Genomic DNA, 27,035 nt, shown 5'->3' with positions numbered 1-27,035 from the left:
ATAAAATACCTTATACAGAAATATAATGTTTTATTAACACCTTTCTGTACAGCTCAAGACGTATTTAAAGGATATGAGAGCTAATTCTTCTGGGGGATATTTTTTTTCTCATTTTATTTACGCGAAATCGAACAGAGCTAGTACTTAATTTAGCGCATTGAGAAAAGCGAAATATCATCCATACAATCAACTTTTTCCATATACTACTATATTCGAGTATCATTTCTAACGATGCTATGTCTACTGATTTGGCTATTATCAACTCAAAACTTAGAAATTCTGATTTATAACTAAAGAGCAATAAAGAAACGTATTTAAAATACATCTGAAAAATTTTTATATCACGGATGCATTTCTGTAGTCTAGAACTAGTTTTCCATCTCTCAAATCTTAAACTGTTTTATATGATGTATAGTACTTTTTATTAAATGAAAGTTAAGAGCTCATTTGAATTGAAAAAAAAAAAAAAACTGAAAGAAATGGTACATCAAAAATACTGTTGAATTATACAGCATCATCTAAAATGTATTTCATGTAAAAAGATAAATTATTTGTATCAAATATGTTAGTGGCAATTTTATTTCATTTACAAAAATGTCAATATAAATAACATAATTTTATAGCTTTTTTAAAGGAGAATAATAGATGTGTCAATAGTTAAACAAGGGTTAATGTTTTACTGCGTTGGTCTGAGAGTGATAGTAGAAAACGCGAAGTACAAACCAACAGTACCCCCCCCCCCCCCCCCCCCCCACTATAGACCAAGATGCTACAGATATCGCGTTCTAGCTCTGCCGGTTTGGCGTGAATCTTATAATTTCAGCCAGTTTGGCGAAAAAACACGAGTTTGAAATGCAGCAACCCTGTTCCCGGGTTCGTGGCAATCCATTCTACCCACAACGATGGCTAATCGCAGCTCGCGGACGATGTTCCTCTTGCTCTTCTTGTCCGCGAACGCGGAACGCAGGCAACCGAAGGAGCGGCATTTAGAATAAAGCCAATGATTGGAATGCAAAAACAAAACTCCGGAAAATGAGTAGGAAAATGGCGGAAACAGTATGAAAATAACTGTTTATCTTGAGTAGTAATATCATTGGCGTAATTTCATTTAGAAAAATTTAGCAACAGTTTTGGACAGGTGATATCTTCGGATCAATATCCGTTTTTGTAGCGACGGAATTTCAAAGCGCGTTCATTCAAGGTAGATAACGAGTTGACAGTGATTGTGTGGGTTGGAGAAAAATTGTTTTTGATTTATTTGATAGTTTGGAACAACGGAGAATGACGTGTTGAATGATTGGTGAGGTAGTTTGATCATAAGGTAAGTTTTTCTTCATTTTGTTCTTTAAATGAATTTACTTTAAAATATCAACATAAAACTGAAATAAATAATAATAATTATTTTTTAATCTTCTTCGCAAATATTTTTTTAAAAAATTGTAATGAATTAGGTCGTGAACAGTAATAAATGGAGTCATCAAATATAAACATTACATAATTTTTTTGACATTCTTGTCTTCAACTTCGGATATATACTTGTTAAATAACTGTTGTAAAGCAATTTATAAAATTTTTATCTCAAAATTTCTTCACTTTAAAAATCTGATTATTTAAGTAACAAATATTTGTAGAGGATTTTAAAGTATCAATATATTCTTATAACGATCTTGCTTCTAAGGAAATTAAATCTAAATATTTTTTTCCCTGCTGAACAGTAACTGAATTTTATGTGCATCAAAGAAGACAATTAAGAAAAATATAAAATATTTTAGGACATATTAAAGTAATAATAAAGAAGTTTAAATGGCCAAGTAATATTTGAAAAAATATAGATAACTTTCTGAAATTAAAAGCACCAGTGAATCAATTAATTGAACGTACAAATTTTGGTTGATGGGTGATAGTAACTTGAATAACTATTATAATTGATATAATTTAAATTAATATTTTCTTTCAAACAGGAATGTTTTGATATTTTTGGCAAATTTTAAAAATTAAAATAAAAAAAAACTAATTACCAAAAATATACTTGAAATATATTTGCTATCTATTTCGTATAAGCTTTAATAGGCAGTAAAAGTTAATGAAGGTATTAAAGTGTTTTCTTTCAAATCTTTTGTCTAAGGCACTGTTACTAAAAATAAGTTCTCGGCACCTCAAAGTTAAGAAACTGGTTAATGCATTTTGTATGTAACTTTAAGTATGAAAACAAAGGACTCACAGTATAGAAAATACCAGTTAATAAAGCACTTAAAATGTCTTTGAATATGAATGTCTAAATGTAATATGAAAATTTCAATACTTCATTTAACTTCATTCATACTTCTTTTCACTTAATTTTACGAACATAATCTTATCCGCGAGTTTTTTGTTACGGCAATAAATTAGAAAGTCACTTTCTTCCTGGTCAAAAGTTATTTAAGTAAAGATACTACTATAGCAGACGCACTTTTCCTTTGATTAAAAACAAAGCAGATACTAAAAATTACTTATATAAAGTAGATATAAAGCTTACTTATATAAAGTAGATATAAAGCTTACTTATATAAAGCAGATATAAAGATTACTTAGTTTAAAATAAAGTTTAAGAGAGACGTACCGTACTAAGTTAAAGAAAACTATAATTTTTGTTTTAAGATACATAAAAAAGGTCATGGCTTTTGAACTTTAGTTACGGTAGTTATTTTAGACTAGTGTCATAGTTTATTTTTAAATGTCTTGTCTGTTTCTTTTTACATCCCTAAATGTGTATCCATATAAACTTATCATTCGTAGGAAAATATAGGGAAAATTTTAGATGAGTGAGGAATATATTTTATATAATTTCGGTAACAATCATCTAATTTATTTCAGTTAAGTCGTATCACTGAAATACACTATTCTTTAGGTAAAATGAAATAAATTTTCACTATAATGAACACATTTTTAAGCTGTATAAGTGTTTGCATGAAGAATATATTTCCACTTCAAAAGAAAGAAAAGGTGAAAAACTTTTTTTTGTTTTATGATAATATAAAAAGTGTATTTCTCTTGCATCAGAAACATTAAAATATTTTTGCATGGACTGATAATGATTATTTTCAATTGAATTAAGATTAAAAATTGTAAATAAGCAACTTATTAGCGCTTCTGACTGACTATTCAAATAAGCAACATTTTATGCTTAACATACTATTTTGCTTCAGAAATATAAAATAATTCTGCTTTACTAATCTCTATTATTATTTTTTAAAATAACATCTCTGTACATATATTTTATTTAGTAGTTTACATCCAAGATTAATTTTAGAAACATGTCTTAAATTAAAATCTACTAAAAATGACTTGGTATTAGAATAGACTTGTACTTAAATATACGCGGAGTAGAGATTGTATCCAAACTCATTGGATTAAAAAAGTATTTGAAATAACCGAAGTTCGAATTGTTGAGAAAACAGAAAGAACATTCTATTTACAACAAACTTAATGCATAGTGGTTTGGTTTATTAAATTACGGCAAAGCACTCGAGAGCTATCTGCCTTAAGAGAGAGATGCCTTCGTGGAGGACTTTTAAAGTGAAACTGGCTCGTATACACGTTACACATGGGGAAAACCACGAAAACACCCATGCAGCCAGCCCGTTCGCGGGATTCGAACCTCGGACCGAACTACCAGTGTTCAGCGACCTTACCGCTCGGTCGCTGGTGGGTACTTAATGCATAGTGATGATCAAAGAAGAAGACGTTATAAAGATTAATGCATGAAAAAAATGTAATTAAATTTACGTAAAGATGTGTATGTACGAAATGTGTATAGCTAAGAATTGTATCTATTTCCAAAGACGTTTTTGAATTATCGTAACCAAAAAACTTCTTCAACATTCAGAAAATTTGAATTTAAATTTTCTTTTAAAATAAGATAGTCTTGCTTTTGACAGAGAATTTAGGAATTTTATTTTTCATTAGCATTATATATGAATACTTAATGGTATTCGGTAATTTGATGCCAAGCATATCTGAATATTGCAGTTTATGAAAGGTTTAAATTTTGCTAAATATTCTGTTTCTTTGTACAAATTATAAAGTAAAAGAAAAAAAATCTGTTTTTGTATAATTTAAAATTTATTTTGGACAATGTTTCATATGTTAATGAAACAAGAAATCCACCACTACTAATGGAAAATAACATATGAAACGGAGACTTTGTCCAGCTATAAGTGCAGGTTAGTGACTTGTTAAATATTCCTTCTAAAAAAATTTGTATATCCTTTCTTTTTACTGAGATTATTAAACAAATAATTTACAATGAATTGGTTAGCATAAAAATATTAGCATGAAGCATGATGAAAAGGTGAAAAAAATTTAGCATGAAAAGCAATGATAAAAATGTGAAAAAATTATTTAGCATGAAACACAAACTTTGTTCTGAAGGTCAAATGAGGTTTTTCAATAATGAATAATGAAGATGCGTTCCGTTATTCACAATCGAAAATGATTGAAGTGGCTTCTAGAATTTCGAGGTAGTCCGAAAATTATTCGAGACAAACTTTACTCCAGCTGTTGGTGAAAATTAATAAAGGAGAAACCTTTGCCGATAAATTTTACCCAAAATTTTTAATTTAGAAATGAAAGATAAGATCTCGTATTTAATATCCTTTACTGGAACTAAGTGTATTAAAGTATTTAAACAAAAGAGGAATCCTTTAAAATATTTCTTTTTTGTAATTTTATTTGCAAAAACAGATGAATCATAAAATAAATAAAATATTCTTCAAGCAAGAAAGGACACTATAATGGATAAGATTAACTAGAAAATGGGCTTTTATTTAAAAAAATCGAAAATGGAGCTCTATTTTCTTTTTATAAATGGCGAATGTCAGAAAATTGTTTTATTAAATTCAAATTAAATGCTGAAAATAATTTTCTTGAAAAAAAAGAAAATTGAAAGATCCAAACCTATAGTTATATTTCTCGACTCAGACGTTTAGAATCTAAGACCAAAAACAAGATAAGCGTAAACTTTTCTCTCTCCGAGTGCAAGAAAACTAAAGAAAACAAAAGTCTCTCTTCTTGGTTTAAACCGATTGTGTACGACGGAAATGCTTTTCTGAGTTTCAATGACCGAAATAAGCTGATCTGTATGCTGGAAGAAAGCCTCGTAGCAGCTACGGATTCCGTATGCTTGTTGGAAAGCAAATTAAAACATGAAGAAAAAAGACATTCTTGTCTGGAATTCGGAACCCAATATCTACTGTGGAAGATTTAGCGAATGTGTTTTGGACTTAAGAACTCATTTCGTATTCAATGAGTTTCTATACTTTTCTCTCGCTACGTTTAAACAATTGTTAAACATCAGGAAATTTTGATGATTCATTAAATATGTTCATAGATGGATGCTATTCACTTAACGAATTCAGTTATATATCAAGAACGAAGCCGAATTTTAACGGATTTCAGAAGATCTATCTTTTAATACATATTTTAAAATTTAAGCTGAGAATTAAGATATAAAGTGAAGTTACGTGAATTAAGAAAGAGAATTAAAAGTAAGGCAACGAATTTTAAAATGCAACATATATTAGCTATACATCTGTACTTGTTCATTGAGCTACAGACAGTTATGTAGGGACTAGCCTCAAATAAGAACTATATAATGAAAGAAAGAGTAGGAATAAAATAGTAGGTTTTCTTAAAATTCTGCTAGAATCTTTAAACATATATTGAATAAAACATATAATATATGGAATTATAAAAATAGAGATAAGAAGCCACTCGAGATATGCTGAAAAAACAGATTGTTTTAAATTACAATCAATGAAATTAAAGACTATCGTAGTTGTTTCTTCTTTGATAGCAGAAACGCAGGAAATTTGGTAATTTTACTTAAAATTATTTGCCGATTTTTGCCCTTCCAGTCTTTGTAGGTGAATGTGACTGCCAAAAAGGCACTTTGAGGTGGTACAGGGCACTGTTTGACTCTAACTCGACTCTCATTCTTACTAACTCTCTGTTTGAAGTCCTTACCTTCTTTCTTTCGAGAAACCGCACCCCATGGTTAAGAGTCGTTCATTCGAAGAATCCCAAGCGAACAGAGACAAAGACAACACAGTTCACAACAAAACAACTATAATAGAAAAACACGTATGTATAGCAAAAGTTTTACGAGCTCGTTTTATACATGCCTAAATACTATGTTTTCTGCTGCCTTCAGCTAGAAGCGTTTTTCTATTTTTTACATTTATACATTTTCATTTTGAAAATTATTTATCTGATGAAAACTATTTAGAGTGCATTAAAGCTTTAGTTGGGAGCTATAGTGTAACTTACATAAATAAATTTGAAGTACATTTCACGATGTATCCTTTTTTGTATCTTAGAAGTTAAGAATTTAAAATTTATTTCTGTATGTATACATAACCTGATTTCTTTCCGTATATTGGATATATCTTTTTGAAATTGTTCATCTTCACAACTTGAGTGGAAACAGAGAGAAATTTCACAGCTGTTATATGCTAAGAATTATTTCAAAATCTATTTTTCAGTTATATTTTAAGTATGAAAAAACGGTTGTATTGTTAGAAGTACATATGAGTTTTGGAAGGAAACAAAAATCAGGATACTTACAAAATTCTTGCATGGAAATGCATCAATGTTTTTTGTTTTCGCACAAGGCTGTTGTTGCATGTATAACCATGCCAATACGCCCCCAAAGCTGTTTTCGAATATCAAGCATTTTGTGAGCATATTGACATAATAAGACATACTTAGATTTTCGGTTCTTGGAATGTTTTAGACAAATTATTGATATGTGCATTGCTTGGCATGCCAGTATGTACATAAACTATTTCAAATATCAGATTTATGCGTATGCTGACACGAAAAGAAACGCGTATTAACTGTGAATATTCTTTTTCCCTGAATATTTTGAGATTTTTTATATGGAAATATCTTCTTCTTGGATGAAGTGTTGATATGTTCATTGAACAATTTGTGTAATATGTTTTAAAAGTCAGGTGAGAATAGCACTGTCATTCAAGGACGAAATATTTTCTTTGCACGTTCTTTGATTTGATGAAAGGAAATTAATAATGATCTTTCGTTTAAGAAATATTTCTTCTAGATTGAATCCCAACTGATTTTATTCTTAAAACGGTTGTTCTCAAAAGTATTTTCCAGAATCCTCAATATAAATATGAGTCAAATATTCTAAAGGATAGCTCTGCGAGTTTTCTCAATTCAGTCTTTGTATATGTGGGGAAAAACTATTGTCGGAAGTTTATTTTTGTAATCCACTCTTGCCATATTTTTTTCTCTTTTCATCCTTTTGGAAAGAAACGAGAATGTGTTTCAAAGATTCCAGAGGCCTTCTTAAATTGCATCTTTCTAACAGTATTTTCCGAATGGAATTTTCCTTCTTCTGAATATACTTTGTCTTTTTCAGTTTTCTAGTTATACATTTCTTGTGATGACAGCAAGATGGGATATAAATGAAAGCATTAAAACAGAAAGCATAATATCAAACATTATAATGATGAATATAATAATATAAATTACAATAAGAGGTGAGTTTTAATTGTGAGTTACGTTTTGCCCTTTAAGTGTTATGTCCAGCTTTTTCTGCGATACTTTACGGTTGCAAGCTAAGTTTACGAATTTGAAATGAAGTTAGAAGCTGAAAATTAGAAGTTACAAGAGGGGAATTTGTTATTACAAAAGAAGTTAGTGTACAAGCTTTCGATTTAAGTTCTCAGATATCTTTTTAACATCTGACTGGAAACTTCCAGAAGCGCAGAAGCAAGATATTTTAACGGTAAAGTGACGATACAGTATCATTTTAAAACATTTGCAAAGTTTTAAAACGTCCTTTATTTAGTATGTGGAAGGTTTAATTCTTGAAATTAGAAGTGTTAAAGTGATACTTTACGGTTGCAAGTTCAAAAATTGCATGTTAAAGTGCGTGTCAAAGTGCATGTTAAATTGTAATGTGATTCAGCAAAGGTAGTTTTCGGGTTTGCTCAGATAATTTGCGGGATTAAGCTGCGACAGATAGAGTGAGAAAAATGCATTCACTGATTTTTAAGCGGTTTCAATTGTTTTATTATTTATAAACAAGAATTTGTTTGGAAGCTATGTCTATGAAGTCTGTCTGAAAATTACAGTGATATCTGTTTACATTTAATTTGTAAAAACCAAGCGAATTTTTAAACTATAATTCGAGCTAATTCAGTTTGAAAACTGTTATATATATATGTTACCGTGAAAGACCGAAATTGCAGAATGTCGACATTCACCGGAGAATGTCAACATTCACCAAATACGTCGGTGAAAGATCGAATATTTCTTTACATTCTTGTACATTCGGACCCTCACCGGTGTATGTCGACAATCACAGATATGCTCTGGTGTAGGTAGAAAAGAGAGGAGTATATGTACACGCTGCCATTCCAAAAGGAAGTGTTCCACAAATAAATGCAGTTGTAAAAGCAAGGGCCTCTTGTGCAATTCAAAGTGTCATAATAGTTTAAGTTGTTGCAATAAATAAGATTTGAATCACATAATTTGGTAAGTTTATAACTTCTATTATTTTCCTTTCTCATTTTGAATGTACTGTGTGTTTTAAGTTCTTATATTCTTAAGTTCTTATTCTGAGTCTCAAGTGCGTTTCTTCGCGAATGAATTACGGAGAAGGAAATATAATATTCTTATATGTTCAACATTCACCATTAGTACATGGTGAATGTCAACATTCACCGGTGTAAGTCAGAAATAAGAGTATCTGGAGAATTTTTCGGACATACACCAAGCGACTATGTGAATGTTGACATTCACCGGTGAAAGTCGACATTCTCCAGATTTCGGTGTTTCACGGTAACATATATACATATGTTATAGGATGTAACTCTGTAAAAGTAAACTGAATGATGAGAATTAGTAGGAGGAAATATTATTTGCGTTTTCATAATATGAAATAAATCGTCATGAAAAATTCATTTGTCCTTGCATTCCTATCTGCATGAAATATCTAAACTTCCGGTTGTTTCAAATGGCGTTAATATTTCATAAAGTAATAATTAAAATTTAAGTTAAACCATGGAAGTACTTTTTATTGTGCTTTTATTATTCCAATATCTATTATTACTATATAATATTCTCTTTTAACACATGAAATGGTCATGTCATACATAAGTTGCACTGGCTACATATATGTCACTCTCTTGTTTATGATGCAAGAAAACTAGAATACACTTTACATAGTTTGACCAATTTTGTTGTTATTGTAAAAGCTTCTTCATTCTTTTCTTCTTTCAAAGATTTAGAATAAAAAAAAAGAGAATCCTTATAAAATGTACAGAAAGCTTTCAAAACTTTTGTGGTTTTGATTTTTTCTTACCTCTTTCATAACTTGAGATCACACTATGTCTGGTTTCTACATTCATAAAAGAAGAGATGCGAATGGAGCCGGAAATTTTCAAATCATCGAACTATACGTCATCTTTCTAAGTTTACTTCATGAAACAATCTTGATCCCTCCTTTGCTCCAAATGCATCCGCATCTGCCATTCTCCCCATGTGATTAATTCCAGCTGCTAGGAATGTTATGGAGGGGTATTAAGTGCTCATTTTCAACGCAGACTAACTATATTTGTTCAGTTTAATTTCAGAGCAATTTGAATTAAGTTTCGGTGGAAGGGAGCAAGGAAGCTTACGAGAATATCACATAGAAGCAAACAAGAAATTTTTTGGAGCAACGTAGGGATCACTAGTTAGTGTACGAGATAAAAATAGTCATTAGTAGTTCCACCTCAGGAAAATCCCATTAATTACAACGCGTTAATACCCTTAATGCTACATGAAGTATTTCCTCCATCTAATAAAGGTTCATTTTATGCATTTTACTGAAATATATGAGTAAGTGTTTTAATAGATTAAAGTGGACTTTTATTATCTAACTAATACTGCATTACATTGAGGTAGGCGACAAGGCTAATGTATGTGGGCAGAAAATCAATATATTTCAACGAAGGGATATTTAAAAGGATTACCAAAAACATATTATGATATTTTAAGAATTAATCAGGCGAATATCTAACATTAATATTTCAGGTTTTTAATAGATCTTACGGTGTGATAAAGCAAAGAGAATCATGTAAGAAAATATATTGAACATTTAAACGGGAATTTTTAAAGAGAAGACTAAAAATATTTAATTCTAAAAATAAAAAAGAAATAATAAAAATAATAGAATTTTCATAAATAAAACAGATGCAAATTTGGTTTAAAAAATTTCAGAGCCGTATTAAATGCTGCGGTTTGTAAAGGAAGATCCATAAGTGTAGATTTTAAGAAACACATATAATCTAATTATTAAAAAAACGTACTCTTGCTTTATATTTTAGATTCAAAGAAATGATTTGTCACTTTGGAAAGCAGAAGACGTTGCATGTAACTTCGTTCGCTTGATAAATCACGGGATAGGAATATTTAGATAAGCTTATAATACTACAGAAACTCTGGATTACATTACAGAACATACGGCAAAAATGCTCATTTATAATAACTTGATTGCGAAATTTTTCATTGAAGATTTTTACTACTTATTTGAAATTATATATATATATCTTGCAGAGGTTGATGGGAGATATCTACCCAGAGTTTAAATTTTTTTATAGCTGAATAAATTTTTTATTCGAATGCTTTAAATTGAGTATGAAAAATACATAGTATATTACGATACATTATATTTCTGATACTAAAAGTGGTATGAAATAAAAATTCTAGATAAGGCGATTACATCAGCGATTTCTGAAGGAGATTCAGATCACACTAGTGATATCTAAAGAAGGAAAAGTATATATAATGTGAGATACTTAAAATTGATAACTACAGAAGAAAGCGTTAACTGACCTTGATTAACAACAGCACTAGTTTCTCAAAATTTCATAAACTACATTAGCAGTTCTGAATATCTTAAAGAACACTTGAAGAGGTTGATCCAAAGCAGAGTTTGATCCAAAAATCTAAATGAATTTTAATTCCTTCAATTTAGATTAAGTAAGTTTCCAATTACATTTTTATTTCTTTTATTCGTTACAGTTTAGCATATAATAATACATTTATATGCTAAACTGTATTGAAAATGCTTTACATACGAACAATTAATGTAAGCAGTTGGAGATATGCATTTATTTGAATATCGTTTCTCTATAAATGCAGTTTGAATATTGAATTACTGTACCCAAAAGTGTGGCGTACTCCACGTGTGGCTTACGTCCACGTGTTGTAAAAACTGGCAACTGCTTTGAAATGGGATAAAATCAATGCTAATATGATATTCAGCGAAATAAGAATGCTGCAGTTGAAATGTCGAAGACTTTGTTACGTACGCCTTTAGAAACAAAAGGAGCGAGCATTATTACGATGGTTGTCGTAGAATCAACAGATTGTGAAATGTTTTGGCCGCAGTGTACGGACTCAAGAATAAGGCTATAGTGGTAAACAATCTGAAGACTACGAAGAAGGACGTTTCAAAGAAAAATTAGCAGTATTAGTTATCAATAGAGATGAGAAGATGTCCGAAAGGATTCATATACATAAAAGCCACCACCATTATTCAACGCTAACTACATGAATCCTGAATACTTACCTTTACTTGCTTGATCATCCAAAGTTTTCATGGTATCTTCTAGAACATTTATATTAGCGCAGAGGAAGAATCTTTCAGCGAGCAGAATGACACAGAATCTTTCTCACGACAATTATTTGCTTAGACGCCAGTGGCAGATATTTACGCAAGCTAAGTTAAGAGAGCAATTTTGATAATACACGCATCTTCGGTTGAATCTTAGAATGCAACTAGAGAACAATACTTGACGCTATTAAGCCTTTAAACACCATCTTTAGTTCTTTTTATTTTATTTTCACTGCGAAAAGATGAATTCAGGTAGTCTTTAAATTTACTCTGCTAGGCACTGCAAAATTTCAGTTTACAATGAGATAATGCTGGTCAATGTTTGAATGAACTTCCTTACAATATCATAATGAAGCTGACTTTCTTCCCTGGCGGCTGCTTCACCCCATCTGTTACGAATCGATCGTATATGGGGTACTATCAAGTTATACCTTCCGTTCCTTGTTAATCTACTGGCAACAATCGATGGACAAAGGGAAGATGCAACAATCGATGGACAAAGGGAAGATGCAACAATCGATGAGCGAAGAAAAATAACAAAGGTGCATAAACCATAGTTGCACATATCTCAGGATGACATTCGTTGCTTAATCGATTTCATTTCTTTCTTTTCTCCCTCCTCTTTATTGATACTGACACTGGGCATACCGCAAAATGATTTTGCTATGATAATGCACTGCATTATTTTCACATTTTCAAGATTCTGAAATAATTGTTTTATTAACGTTTAAGAATGAGATTTTCTCCAGTTGACAATTCATAAGAATGCTAACATAAGAATAAAGTAACAATAATGTGTAAACATGACATTGAACGCCATCATACTCAAAGTATTGCGGATTTTTAGGAGAGGGTGGATTTCCCTTGATTAGTTATACCCTCTTTCCGAAAATCAACAGTAATTTACACCCTTTTTACGTACGTACTGTTCTACTTTTTTTAATGTACGACTTTAATGCAAACCATTACAAATTTTAAATTTCTTTTAAGTTCACTACTATTTCTAAATAGTTCTAACACAGTCTTCTTAATAATTAGCATTTAATAATTTCAATTTGCAATGATTATGCATTTTCTTTTCTAGGAGATAATCATAAATAGAAAATTAATAATTATATATAGATGTATAAAATCAAGAGATAATAATTAAAGCACAAATTAAATCAAGAAAGCAGTTAGTAGTCTAACTGGAAGTACACAGATCAAAATTGAAATAAAAAACAATTAAATAAAATAACATAATAAAATTAATGTAATGTAATAAAATTAATATAAAAATGTTGCTGAAAATTATTTTGTATTTTTCAAGGAGCAGCCGAAGAATTTCTAACAGACCACGTTTATGAATTATATCTGGATGACTGTGATTCATGAAATAATCGAAAAATTTAATTTTATATGTACATAATTAAGACTAAAAATTTAAATGAAGAAAAACTGGAGAATATATATATATATAATAGGAAGAAATATTGTAGTGAGCTTTTTAAGACCAAATAGGTCTTACGTCACATTACTTGTTAGCTTTTTAATTTCTATGTATGGATTCACTCTTTTTAAAATAATTCTACTTTAATTAAACTTAGGAGATAATATAATCAATTAATCAATATTGTTTAGGAAATAAATTATTATTAACTAACTTTGCAGCAATTGCGCAAGTAATAGTAACTTGTTTTCGCACTAAATGATTTTAAGATCATACAACATTATATATATATATATAAATATATATAATATTTATAAATAAAGAAAACATAAGCACTTGCGAAACTATTTATTTGAATAAACGGATAAATCGGATTTACTTGATTCGCTAGAAGAGTAATAATCATTAATATATGGAGAAATTCAAATTCTTGAAAAAGTAAAAAAACATATCGAATGTCGTATGTTAAAATATTTTAATAAATGTCAAGCACGAAGACATTATAGTGTAAAATGTACTAGCTGCAGAGATGCAATCTTTTGTGCCAGAAGTCAATTTATTCTTTTGTTCTAATAAAAAAAACACTGATGATTAAAGAAATGAGATTTTACAAACCTTCTGCGTTTTCAGTTTTAGATTTGAACAAACTATGATTTGGCAAAAATAATGAAGTTTCGAGTTTTGACGTTTGGTGAAAGAAATTACTTCGAAATAATATGAAATTTTTTCATCTGTGAATTAGATGAAAAGAAGCAGAAAACCATGACTGTACTAAGGAAACGCGTGATATGTTGTGACAAGCTCTTTTCAAACGGTAAGTACTAAGAGTTTAAAATTATTTTTAGGTTTCAGTCCATGGATTTTCACATCGAAAGAAAAAGTTTTTTGGGAAAAGGTTTTTTTTTCATTATTTTTCATATTGTTATAAAAAAGAGCCCTCACTTAATATTCATTCATGTATCATGCATTAACAAGTCTTAAAAGACATCGTTTTATTTTTATATTACTTTATGAAATGGATGAATTGGAAATTCCTGTAATAATAAAAATGGCATATATATAGAATAGCCATTCATAAAAATCTTTAATTTTTAAAACATTTCTCTTATAATTTTTGTGGCGATTTTACTACACTGTCTTTACTGTATAAGAGTAAAATAAGTTTAACCGCTTGCCTAGACCATGTTTAACCATGCTTATTTAAGCTACTTATCTTACTTATCTTTACATCAACTTATCCTTTACTTAAGCTTTTTATTTGAGCTCTAAGCTACATTAAGCTAAAATTTTGAAATGTTTTACCTCTAACCGCAACCGTTAGTCCTTTATTGTTTAAAATTATCACAAGCTCAAGCACATACCTTCAGTTAATGATATCTGAAATTTCATTACGATTGACTGTGCGGATAAGCCACTAGGGTCTCATATATCGGGGAAGTGTTTTCATGACTACCCTGTATTTTTCTGTATATATGTAACCATTCATCTCTGTGATATTATTTATCTATGTATTACAGCTGGCTATATTTATCGACATAGCTGGACTACCGTATCAATAACAATCTATATTAATTAATTATTTCTATGTCTTTATCTCGTGATTATCGACGCCTGTTTATCAGTGTCTGACTTAAATAGATGTTAAGTAATATCTATTGCCTTCATAAGTGGCATTATTCTGGGTCTCAGCTCTTGACTCTCGGATGTTCGTATTCTCGATGGATATGACACAGATATCTACTCTGCTCCTAATTTGCAACAGGCAAAAATTAATAAATATAAATATGACGACTGATTAGTAATTAAAATTAGTAATAAAGCGTTTTGAGGGTGGAGTGTTGAGTGCAAAAAGAGAAAAATGTACTTGGAGCTAAAGAGATCATGCAAATCAGTCAGATGAAAGAGTTAAAACGAGTTGTATTGAACTTTGTTAGTTGTATGTTTAGCGAACATATCCTGTAAATATTGTGTTTCTACGTCGTTTCATTCTCAAATTAGACACAAAAAACTAGCTGTTCCTTAACTTTTGGATGTCAGTGTATGTTATTCATTGACTCAAGTCATAGAATAGAATAGCAGGGAAAATAACTTCAAATACTCGATTCTCTATTTCGTTCATGCATTTCCGACTTAAATAGCCAAGTCATTTATATCCCATTCAGTTTTGAAAACTAGCTTAATTTTCCTTTTAATAGGCGGCGAGTATGAAAAACAAGAAAGAAAGAAAAGTGCGACGTAAACCCTGTTATAAACTAAAGAAAAATATAAAGATTTCTAATTGCATGGTTTTAAAGAGAATGAAATTTTATTTTTTATGCTATTCATTTTAAAAATTGATTATTTCCATCAGTGCAGGCAACATGTATCATTGATAAAAAGAGAAAAAATGCAAAATTAAAAGCAAACACTAACAATGCAAAATGCTGTATATTCGGTTTTGAAAATATTTTCCTTCCCATTGCCACATTGCATAAAATATTCCCATTTCTTTCAAACAGTCATTATCACATATCAGCACCAAATATTTGAATATATAAATCAACTTTAAATAAGAATACGAAAAGTTATTTTGAGATCATGATGTCATCAAAAAAATTGCAGTGAGAAATGTTTCTTTAGGTTTCGAGTTTGGAGGAAAGCGTATTCATTTTTTTTAACTATCCATCTTTTATTATGAAGATAAGACGGTCTTTATTAAGCAAATGATTCTAGACTTTTCATAAATTTTAATTTGGAAAAGAGTTTTGAAATGAGTTTTTTAATTTGGAATCAGTTTGTATAACATAATTAGATTCCTTTGTAAACATTTAAAGCTATTTTTTGTGTGAAAATATATCAATCGTGTTTGCTAAAAATAATACTATTTCCTCCCTGGGCATTTATTTCTTTCGTTGCTGCTGTAATTTTGCTAGAAAAGTAATTAACAGTTAGAAAATAATTAAAAGATAAATAATTTAACTCAAAACCTTAATTTAATATAGCAGAATAGTTTTTATACGGCCCTCTTTAAAGATTGAGATACCAATGTTATCGCTGAGAAAATTCTGAAAAAAAAAAAAAAAAAAAAAATCTTACAAAAAAGGATTGGACTTTTTTTGTCTTGAAACTCATGCGAACTCTTATGAAGTTTACTATTTACGGCCTCTTTGTTTCTCACAAAAACATATCTTTTTTGTGAGTCGTAGTTAAAAAGAAAAAGTGATTTAAGGAAGAAATATTTTCTCTTCAGTTTTGCTTTATTATAATACCACGATAAGTAGATGTGATATGTAGCGCAGAATCTATGTATTTTAGTAAGTATTGACCTTTTTTGAAGCTATGCGTATTTGATCGAAATCTTTAACTGAATAATTTCTTAAACTAACAAGAGTAAATAATAAAAGAGCTACAAAACGGTCACTGAGAAAAATAAGTTTACACCAAATAGAATCCTCACAGCTTTAGCTTTCTTTGTGAAATAGACCAGGAAATGCTTTTGTAATTTAAGAAACATTATTTTACTCCAAAATATCTGTGAAGAGGATTTTTTAAGTTTCTTTTTGACGGAAATAAGGATGCTGTCAAAACATGAAAAAAAGCTCCGTAGCTTACTGAAAACATTCACGTGGAATTCTCTCTTATTTTTGGATAACGTGTTGCTTTAAATTAATGCTTTACACATCCCTTTCTCCATATTAACTTTGTAGATAAACGGTAATTATTCTTGTCTTTGTTGGAAACAATATGAGGTAGCTAAAAGAACTCAGTAATTTGTTCTCTTTTTTATATTTTATTATCTTTGTTAAACAAATCACTCTCTCAGTGACTTACTTATTTCAATTGCTTACACTTAAAAGACCATAATTGAAACTGCAAATATGATTACAAAACTTTCACTTTTAAAATATAAAGTTCTCGGCATGAGGCCTTCTATTATTTTGATTCAATAAAATATGACTTGTGAATGCAAGTCATATTTATACGTATATTGTGAATGCTCTCTCTGCTGTGTGATTTTACCTAATTTTCATGACGTAAGATCGTCCTAAAATTGGTTGAGAAGCACAGACTTGGAATTCATTACATCACAAAAATTTAATATGAAAGTATGGGGGAAATCCATTTGTGTTTTAAACTGAGATTTTTCATGTTCTTGTTCATAACTTGTCCATAATGTTAGGTTTAACAAACATGATTATTTCAGGATAATTTTAAGTATAAGAAAACTTGAAAAATGTTTAATAAAGCTTATAAATTTGTATTCAAAATGATATCTTACTTTGGAAACTAAGCATACTTGAATTACGGTAAAGTTATAATTATGAATGCATTCTGTACAGTTTTGTATAAATCATTACGCATTTCAAAATTCTTAACTAAACTTACAGTTGTACACTTTATTATACTTAACTAATTTTCATTCAAATTATTTTATTATGCATCTACTTAAATTTCAAGCGTAAAAAGAAAATTAAGTCTGCAATCATGATCACGGACAAACGTGGACTGTCATAAGAAATTAAAAAAAATCCCTCCACAGGAATGATGAAAAAACTAATAATAAATCTGTAAGATATGAATTTTACCATACCTGTTTAACTCGGTTACTCGATGGTAAATAAACAAGAAAGTAAATTAAAAGTAAAAAAAAAAAAAAAAAGCATTTTTTAAGAACTAGTAATTTATCTTTTGTAAATAGATTTAAATTAATAGTAGTCACGAGTTATAAGTAAATGTTTCAATTTATTTATTTGCTTGTTGTAAGAATTTCAAGTGAAAATTTGGCGATTTGTAGAGAAGCATTTACTTTACAAACCTTACAACACCTTGTGTACAAACAGTTGCTCAATTTCTGTCTTTTCAATAGATAATCTACTAATTTACTTCTCTCAAAGTTCGAATCTAGAAAATTATAATTTAAGGGCACATAAAACATAAAATAGCTCAAATTTTTGAATTTTTGATTTTAAGCCCCAAAATAGCTCTATCGCAGACTATTCCAAAAATGTAATAATTGTATAAGTTTGTAAATTATAAAGATGCAAAACGCAGAATTTAAATTTGTAAGTGACCTGTGTCATGCTCCTTTGTTTAAAAACAAGTTTGTTGTATTGAGTTTATTCTCGCTGACAAATATTTACTTTGGGTTTTATTGTCTAATCTATCAAATGCTTCAACGGTGCAAGCAATAGCAAAAAGCATTACGTACAGTGAATGTAACACAATATACAGATTGTTGCAGCATTTGATTATACGTGGTCAAAAGCAACATAGGCACTCATCTTTGAATGGAGTTGTATGTGCCACGTTCCTTTGCAATGGTAAAATAATTTATTTTGATCTTTTAACTAAATATTGTCCATTGTGTGAAAGGAGCTTCTAACTGACAAAAACAGTTTGAAGGGTATAGTACAGATATGGAAGCTGTTGAAGTCGTGCAAATATTTCGACTTTCCAAGTCATCTCTTGGAGTACGACGTGTGAAATTACATGGAGATGGTGATGCAAGAGGCTTCAGCAAAGTCAACGAACCAAATATTTATAGTTCTGATGTTTCATTGGAATAGCTGAAATATATAGCTCATGTGCAAAAGTGCACTGGTCTTGGTTTAAAACCTTCACAGTGAATTTTAAAGCGATAAACGTTTTGATAGAAAACGAATAAATATACCTATTATTTATTACTACTTAAATTTTATGAATTCCCACTTATGGTGGTTTAACAATTCTTAATAGTGTCAGCGCATAAGTAGATGGGCATGACTAAATCCATATGGATCCATCCTCCCATCCATTTTCCCAAACTGTCAACGGATGACAATCTGAAGCATGGTTTATGTCGTATAGATTCTGATACGTGGTACAGCTACAATAAAGTTCTTAAAACTGGTAAAGTAATGATTGAAAAGAATGGTAATATAGTCACAAACCCTCATTACCTGAATCTGTACTTGTAGCTATGCTATCAGACTTTCGTTCTCTGTAAAACAGAAAACATTTAGTAAAATGTGCTCATAGTCGAACTCACCTCAAATGAGAGTTTTAATGCCCATGGAAACGCTTATCAAAAAATATCTTTGTCGCTAAAACTGCTTCAACGTTAGGTGTATTAAATACAATAATCTGTTTTAATGATGGTTACATTGCTTGTACTAAAGTGTTAAAATATTTAGAAAATAAATCACGGTATTATTTGGATCATGCACTTAGAAGGATCGATCAAGTTAGAATTTGCGAGATTGCCTAAAATTGCCAAACACTTTCTATATTATCCAGAATAAAAACTAAATCCAGAATTGTTCATAGATCATTATGGTCCTGGGAAGTTTCAATGTAATGTAATTTCAGTATTAAATGTATATAAACATTTTTTATTTTATTCAAAACTTTTTTTTTCATTTTAGGTATAATTTGCCTAAACCTATTCAAAATAAATGTTCCAATTTTCCACATTTACATGAATAAATTTTCACTTTAATAGTACCTGAAATTATATGTGTGCAACATATATATACGTGGAGAAAAATCGAAACTAATAAACAGTTAATTGTTAAAACTTCCATGATGTTTTGAAGTTCTATGTAAAAAATTATAATTTTATTTCTTTAGACTAAAAATAAAAATCTCTCTTGTTTGTTATATGGCATATTTTCAACAGTCTTAACACATTTTGTAAAGGTAGCTTAATAGTTGTTTAGAAAGGCGTTAGTTTGTTGAGAAAGGGACACAATATCATTTTATACGAAATAAAAGGAAAAATTAAAAGCTTTAGTAAGTTAAGTTATGGAATTAATATTTATATTATTACATATGTAGACCATAAAATGTTTAATTTCAAGGTACTAAATATCTTAATCATAACTTTATTACGAGACAAAATATATGGTTTCGAAAGTAGCAATAAAATTACTTCATTTAGATAATCGGAACGGGCCATGTGCTCTTAAACCTCTCTTGCGAGACTGTCGTGCACTACTAAGACAGAATTTTGACCTTCCTTATAGTTGACACATTTAAAGCATAGTTTTGAGAGATACCTACACTATATCCAACTTTAGGGAAGTTAGCTAGCAGTTATTATATTTTAACCGTCCACGTCATCTTTTATACTAATTTAATTTGCATACTTCTAGTGCAAGTGTTATGATTAAGAAACATTAGAGCTAATTGGGAAAAAATCTTAAAATATAACTGACTAAAAAAGGAAAAAAAAAACCGTAAGCTGATCATGATCCTCACTTTGGTTTTGATACTGCACAAGCAAAAATTTAAAACAAACTTAATTGCTTTCTCCTCTTTAGTTTGAAAGAATGGTGTAAAAGTTAAAAATGTTTGTTACACGTGAAATTGTTTTTCAGTCATTAATGCATCGTATATGGTTTGAAAAAACAGAGATCTATGTAAAGTAATCTATCTGATGATTTTTACTGTAAGAATTACACTTAAAAAGATATTCTGATGAAAACGATGTTCACAAAAATTTTCATTTAAAATCTTGGGGTGGCATCTGAACAAGTTCTGTCAGATCCTGAAAATTCTTAACTAAAAAACGATTAAGTTCTTAAATGTATCTTGCGGTAATTGAAAGGCTTTAACAGACATTTTAAACTTCAAAAATATTGAAGTTTTCACTTCTTCGAAGTGTAATGTTAAATATACAAAAATATAAAGGTATAAAAATCATAAAATCTAGATCTATGCATATACCTATGCATTGATATTTGTGGACTGTTTCACGGTCTAAAACTGGTTATAACTGCCTAACTAAAATTACCTAATATGTTGTTATAGAAGATCATTCCAAATTCTAGAAAAAATTGAGAACAGATCTCCTGTGTATGCAAAAGATTGAAAAATAGCTACATAACCCAGGCAGTCAAAGAGAGCTATCTGCTAATTGCTTAATAAGTTATACTGTAGACCAGCGGTTCTCAACCTTTTGACTAACGCGTACCATCTAAACAAAAATTGAAAACCTTTAGTACCACCACTAGAAAGTACTACTACCACCACCACTCTAGAACAAAACTCAGATCGCATAAATTTACGAGTGTTAGAGAAAAAACTCAATCTACCTACTTCGCCATGATATGCTATTTAATTGCAAAAATTTAATTACTGAGATTACTCATGTTTTGATCTCGCCTTCGAGCTCGGTGTATTTAAACACATACATCTTTAATTTTAAAAACCTTATTGGCCTCTGGTACAATGTTAATTTACTGGTTATAGCTCTTAGTAGCTGATGCCAGAAGCAAAGATATAATCCAAGATCCAAAGAACTCAATCAGGATGTTGTGGTTTTTATTTTTTAAATTTAATAGTTAAAAATACTTTGCTTCTTTGCGTACCACGGGTTGAGAATTCCTGCTGTAGATTAATAAAATGTTACTTCAAATTTCATAGGTTGAAAAAGCTGCGCATTTTAAATATTTATATCTTTTGAAAGTTCAAATTATAAAGTTAAAGCTCCCTGGAAATTCAAAACTGCTACCAAAATAAGTTGCGTTATCCTATATATGCGTCTGTATTGTGTTTAATTTTCTTATCTTCCATAGAGTTTTAGTATTAGAAGTTTATCACGTGTGGGGAAAGTACAAATATATTTTTAAAAGTGCTAACAAGTAAGGATTGGATTATTTAATTATGGCAAAGCACACGAGGGCTATCTGCCTAAAGGGAGGGATGCCTTCGTGGAGGACTTTCTAAGGGAAACTGGCTGGTATACACGTTACACATGGGGAAAACCACAAAAACGCCCATGCAGCCAGCCCGTTCGCGGGATTCGAACCTCGGACCGAACTACCAGTGTTCAGTGTCTTTACCGCTCGGCCGCTGGGCTAACAAGTAAAAAAAAGCGACAGTGTATTTCAACGCCCTCAAATTTAAGACTTATGCCAAATATATAGAAAAAAGATAATAAGTATAAAGAAAAGTTGATGTTGAAAGCAAGACATTTGTAATGTAGAATATTAAATATTACAAATTTTTTTCTAATCCTCTATCGTTTCTGTCACTGTTGAAATTATAGCAGTGCACGGATTATTCAAAACATGTAATTTATTTATAAGACATGAAATAATTATTGCTGTCGTTAATACAGAATTATATGCTGTCATTCTCAAGTGCTTTGTCTACATACTTGACACTATTTCCATGCTTTTTAATCCTCAACGAAAATAAGATGGATAGAGCAAACTGACTTAAGAGTGTTTGTCATACCATCACACGTATCAACGAGGAAGGAAACTTTCTTTTGATTTTTTTAGATCTAAGGTGAGAAGAAAAGTCAAGGAATTGGATTTATATGAAAAGAAAATTATACTTTTCGAAAAATTATTCAGCCTTATTTATAAAAAAGCTGTAAACCACGTAAGAGTGTATAAATGAATCGAAAAGCGCAGAGTTTGGATGGCAATGATGTGCTGTCTGAAAAATTATACTACTCTATTTATAAAAAAGCTCAAAACCACGTAAGAGTGAATAAATGAATAGAAAAGCGCAGAGTTTGGGTGGTAATAATGTGATGCATGCAGCATGTGATGGGTTCGAATCTCTTATCAAAGCAAAAGTGTTTGCTGTAACTCAGCCGCTACCACTAAAGGCTAGATTTCGGTTTAAGCAGTGTTATACATTTCCAAAATATATTTATAGAACCACAAACTACGTCGAGCATCCACTAGTTTCCGAATTTCCCCATCAAAAGATATACACACACATATATATTGTCTTGGAACTTTACGTCTTGTATTTTTTTTAAAAAAAAAAAAAAAACGTTTTGGCATTTTCCATTAGTAACAAAAAGTCTCTCCCCTAGAAAATATTTCCTATCTTATAAATTCTAGCCTCTGGAATAAAATAACGGTCATCGATAGTTCGACTATATAATCTCAAGAAATGGATATCAAAATTTGAGATTGAATTGTAAGTTTAAAACACAGTAGCAGAGCTTGGCCTGATAATTGCAACTACGTGGATGAACAATACTTAAATCGCAAAAAAGTGCATTTTTTCCCTCTAAAAACCTTTTACAACACAATTAATTATGACTGCAATTTTAGTTCGCTTCTGCCTTACCTCAAGGACATGAAACAGTTTACGTGATGTTAATGTATTTGCGGGTATTAACATCGTTTGATTTACAAATCAGTACATTGAAGTATAAAATCAGTATATTAAACGTATCAGTGGCAAATAGTTTGAATTTGATGGAAACTGTGAGATTAATCCTTAGGAGATATTTTACGGATAACAAACCTTCGATAAGTAAGTGGATATATAAAAACATTTTAAGTTACAAACATAATTTAACAAGTTAGATGGCTGCATGGAAACTACAGTTAATCTCAGAATTTACTACAATACGATCTCAGAGATTACCACAATTACGGAATACGATGATATGTTTTTCTTTATTAAGTATATGTTTAATCATTTGTCTACAGCATAATCAAAATGGAATTATAATGGTTAGAATGAATTCGCCTTGAATCCACCCATCATTGACTTTTAAAAGTAGCTATTGATTGGAAAAATGCTTTCATTCATTAATTAGGAATTCCTAGCTTATTTGAAGAACTTAAACCTACAGAGCCTTTAAAATCACATCCTAGGAATGATTTAACTTAATATTTCATGAAAGTTACTAGTATCAGAATTTAAGGTTTTTGGAATTCAATATTTTCCCTACAGGATTCAAAAAATAGTTCTTTTCCTGTACAACAGGTTCTTTTTGATACTATACACAATAAAATCTTTTCCTTTTATTTCAACTTGGACGTTCATTTTAACAAATAATTTTAATCCTGAGCGCACATACGGGATTTAACGGAAGGATGCACCCTTTCGAGTCGTTTTGAATTCAGGAAATCGATTTTTTGAAAATTTGTAGCTTGTTAAAGTAGTAATCCACTGTACAAAAGTCATCTGCTTTGCGCCATTGAGCAGAGTTTGCGAGAATAAAAGAAAGGAAATAAAACAAAGTTTGCATGCAAAAAAAGTGCAAAAATATGACGTCTATTTAGTGGAATACGTAAATGCAAAAGAATGTTCATTGCAATAGGAAAAGGATTTTCGATTCAGCCTGATATTTTTCTAAAAGAAAAGGAATAAAAATTGCACCGAAGGCTTCAGGTCATGGTACAGTATAAAATAAAAAAAATAAACAGTTTCAGAAATATATCTAGCCGCTCTTAGTAATATTTTCCCCTTGGAGGTATAGACTATAGCTAAATAAAACCTGAAATCAGATTTTGATAGTACTATACATGAATAACATTTCATTCAACCACATTAAATGCTTTTCAAATCTGGCATAAAAATTATTTTCGAAATTTGAAATGAATGCGTCGAATTAGACTATATTTACTTTTACTAAATCAAAGCATTTAACATTTTTCTAAATTCGTCAGCAAACTTAATAATATCTTTGACAAATATCATTTCTGCATCTACTTAAGTTATCATAAAATTGACCAGTTTGTTTATTACGTGCATATTAAAAACACATATTCTCCCCTCCCACACATTTCACCATTCCATTTTTAAGATATCCATAGAGCGCACGTCTTTTTCAGTATTTACAGCCAACATTTGTTGTTTTCTGGGTCATAAAATTTCTTTCAAAAATGTAAAATATGCAAATTGTTCATATTATGTCTTTATCGTACTGGACAAATTCTATCAGGAATTTCATTTATATTTGATTCTCAAATGCAAAAATAGGCAGCTATTTCTAGTCTGACTTTTCAGAATAAGCTGCTGAATTGAAAGTTTGTCTGTTCTGAAATATATCTGACTGAATGTCCAATTATAAAAGCGGTAGAAATATATTTTAATAAATAGTTACTTGTTAGCAAAAGTATGCTCATAATTAAATTATAAATTAAATTAATATTTTCCTATTATAGAAAATGACGTAACATATTTTTGTGCCAGTCCATAATCTTTTCTTAATGCTATATATAAAGCTTTAGAGCCCCTAGCAGAAAAACTTCATTTCTAACTGAAATATTTTTTATTCTGAAAAATTAAATCAAACTCACGCTTTGAAAAGAAATCTTTAAAGAAGCTAAGCTATTTTATTAATATACATAAAGTTCACTAAAATTAATTAATTTTTTAATTTTGTTTCCAAATTTAGCATTTGATGATTTGATAACGATCATCTAAAAGGCTTTGAATGTAAAAATATCTTTTTCTAAGCTTAAATATGAGCCTTACTGGCTTAAAAAAGAAAGTTAATTCAAGAAAATTAATTACATTCTCTATTGCTTTGATTGTTTAAGCCAGCTGTTATTAGGCTATTAAATCAGCGAGGGCTAAAAATGTATCACGAGTATAATTTTATGTAGTTTTTCAGAAACTGAAAGCTAATTGAGAAAAGCTAAATTCTAAAACTTAGACACTTTAACCTGTAATAAGTTTTTTATTACCTTTAAAAACTTAATTGTTACACATTTTCGTTGAGTTTTGACTATAGAATCTGAATACAAAATTAGTAAATTATAAATACTTTAGTACATTCCTTTATTTATAATATGAATACTTTTTCATTTGCAAATTTCTTTTCTGTAGGAAATTTCCAGTCAGTCTAATTAAAGTGAGGTAATTTTTAAAAAGACATATTTTCAAAAAATCAGCTTTTGCGTATTGTAGTGTTGATATATTATGTATTAGAACTCATTAGTTTACAAGTCATGAACTCGTATATTCAATACAAAATTATGTTATTGTAATTACTATTGGAATTCTTAACTGTATAATATTCTTTCGGTATGGGAAATAATTTACAACGATAAAGAAGAAAGGGAAAAAAATTCTTCATTTAACCTTTAATGTTTTTTAACTTAAACTTAAAAATTTTAAATTTACCGTTATTATGAAACATAAATTTTAATAAAGGGACCTACACTTTCTCACTTTCTTTAATTCTGAAACAAAGACTTGTGTTTTAATTTTGAGAGTTAACGTACTTTGATTTTCCAAAATATAACCTAATCAAATTTATCATTTTCGTAGGCTTATAAAGTTCACTTTAACTTAAACAAGCGGTTTTTATGTCAGTAATTGAAATATATAAGTTATTTTCTCCCTACTTTCTGCATGCCTTCTTAGTGTAATTGGAAGCATACTCGGCGAATATTCGAGACGTCCAGAGTTTCAGTCCCGGCGAGGGCTTTACTTATTTTTCACGTCTCCAGCATGAAGAAAATTTAATGATTTTATAAGTGGAGCCCAAACTAAAAGGGTGGGGTAGAGTAATTCGTCATCATCAGGATTTGGTGATTGGGTCCTATAATCTCTAGTCTCCCTTTAAAAGGGTGAGTATATAAGGTATTTTCCCCCTCCTTGCCGCATTTCTTCACGATGCAATTGGAAGCGTATTCGCAAGGTCCAGCAGGTTCGAGTCTCGGAGAGGGCACTGCACATTTTCACCTTTCCTGCTTCAAAAATACTTATTGGCTCTATAAGTGTAAAGAAAGTTGTGATTTTGATATCCAATGATTGTAGGATTTAACTGTGATATCAAGAAGTTTGGAAACTGAAAATAAAATATTGCATGAATTTGAATTTCGTATTATTAAACCATGAATTATATTTAAAATTTAGTTATCACAGCAATATAACATGGAAACAAAGCATAATAATTAAGCAACTATGGGGCTATATTTTGAGTCTATCTTACGTATTGTATTTGTAATATTCTAAAGGTTAAAAAATTTTAGGAACAACTTAAAAATAATTTAACACAAGTAAATAATTTTGATCGGATAAAAGTGAATTTATTCGTATTTATTTGTTAATTAGTATTTCATTCTCAACTGTAACCTCAGCTAAAGTGTTGAAATTTTGTTAAATTATTTTAAGACAGTCTTTGAAATGACAATTAACTATTTAAAGTAATTTATTTAAAGCAATGAATTCATGCATCTAGAATGATAAAATGAGGAACAAATT

The 27,035-nt window shown here is 29.8% G+C and overlaps 1 protein-coding gene across 8 annotated transcripts in view; it reads left to right on the top strand.

The window, feature by feature from the left end:
* Positions 1 to 884: 884 nt before the first annotated feature.
* LOC118187745 (transient-receptor-potential-like protein) overlaps positions 885 to 27,035 on the top strand; it is a 346,137-nt gene continuing 319,986 nt past the window's right edge. For all 8 annotated transcript variants that reach the window (XM_085807016.1, XM_085807018.1, XM_085807019.1 and 5 more), the window contains exon 1: positions 885 to 1,321. The gene's annotated coding sequence lies outside the window, so the exon portion shown is untranslated. The remainder of the gene's footprint in view (positions 1,322 to 27,035) is intronic.

The sequence above is a fragment of the Stegodyphus dumicola genome, chromosome X1, assembly GCF_044657685.1.
Source record: "Stegodyphus dumicola isolate Sdum_Otavi_A_Nest chromosome X1, ASM4465768v1".
NCBI classification, from domain to species: Eukaryota; Metazoa; Arthropoda; class Arachnida; order Araneae; family Eresidae; genus Stegodyphus; species Stegodyphus dumicola.
Note: the sequence above shows the minus strand (reverse complement) of the source record. Positions and strands in the feature narration are given on the sequence as shown.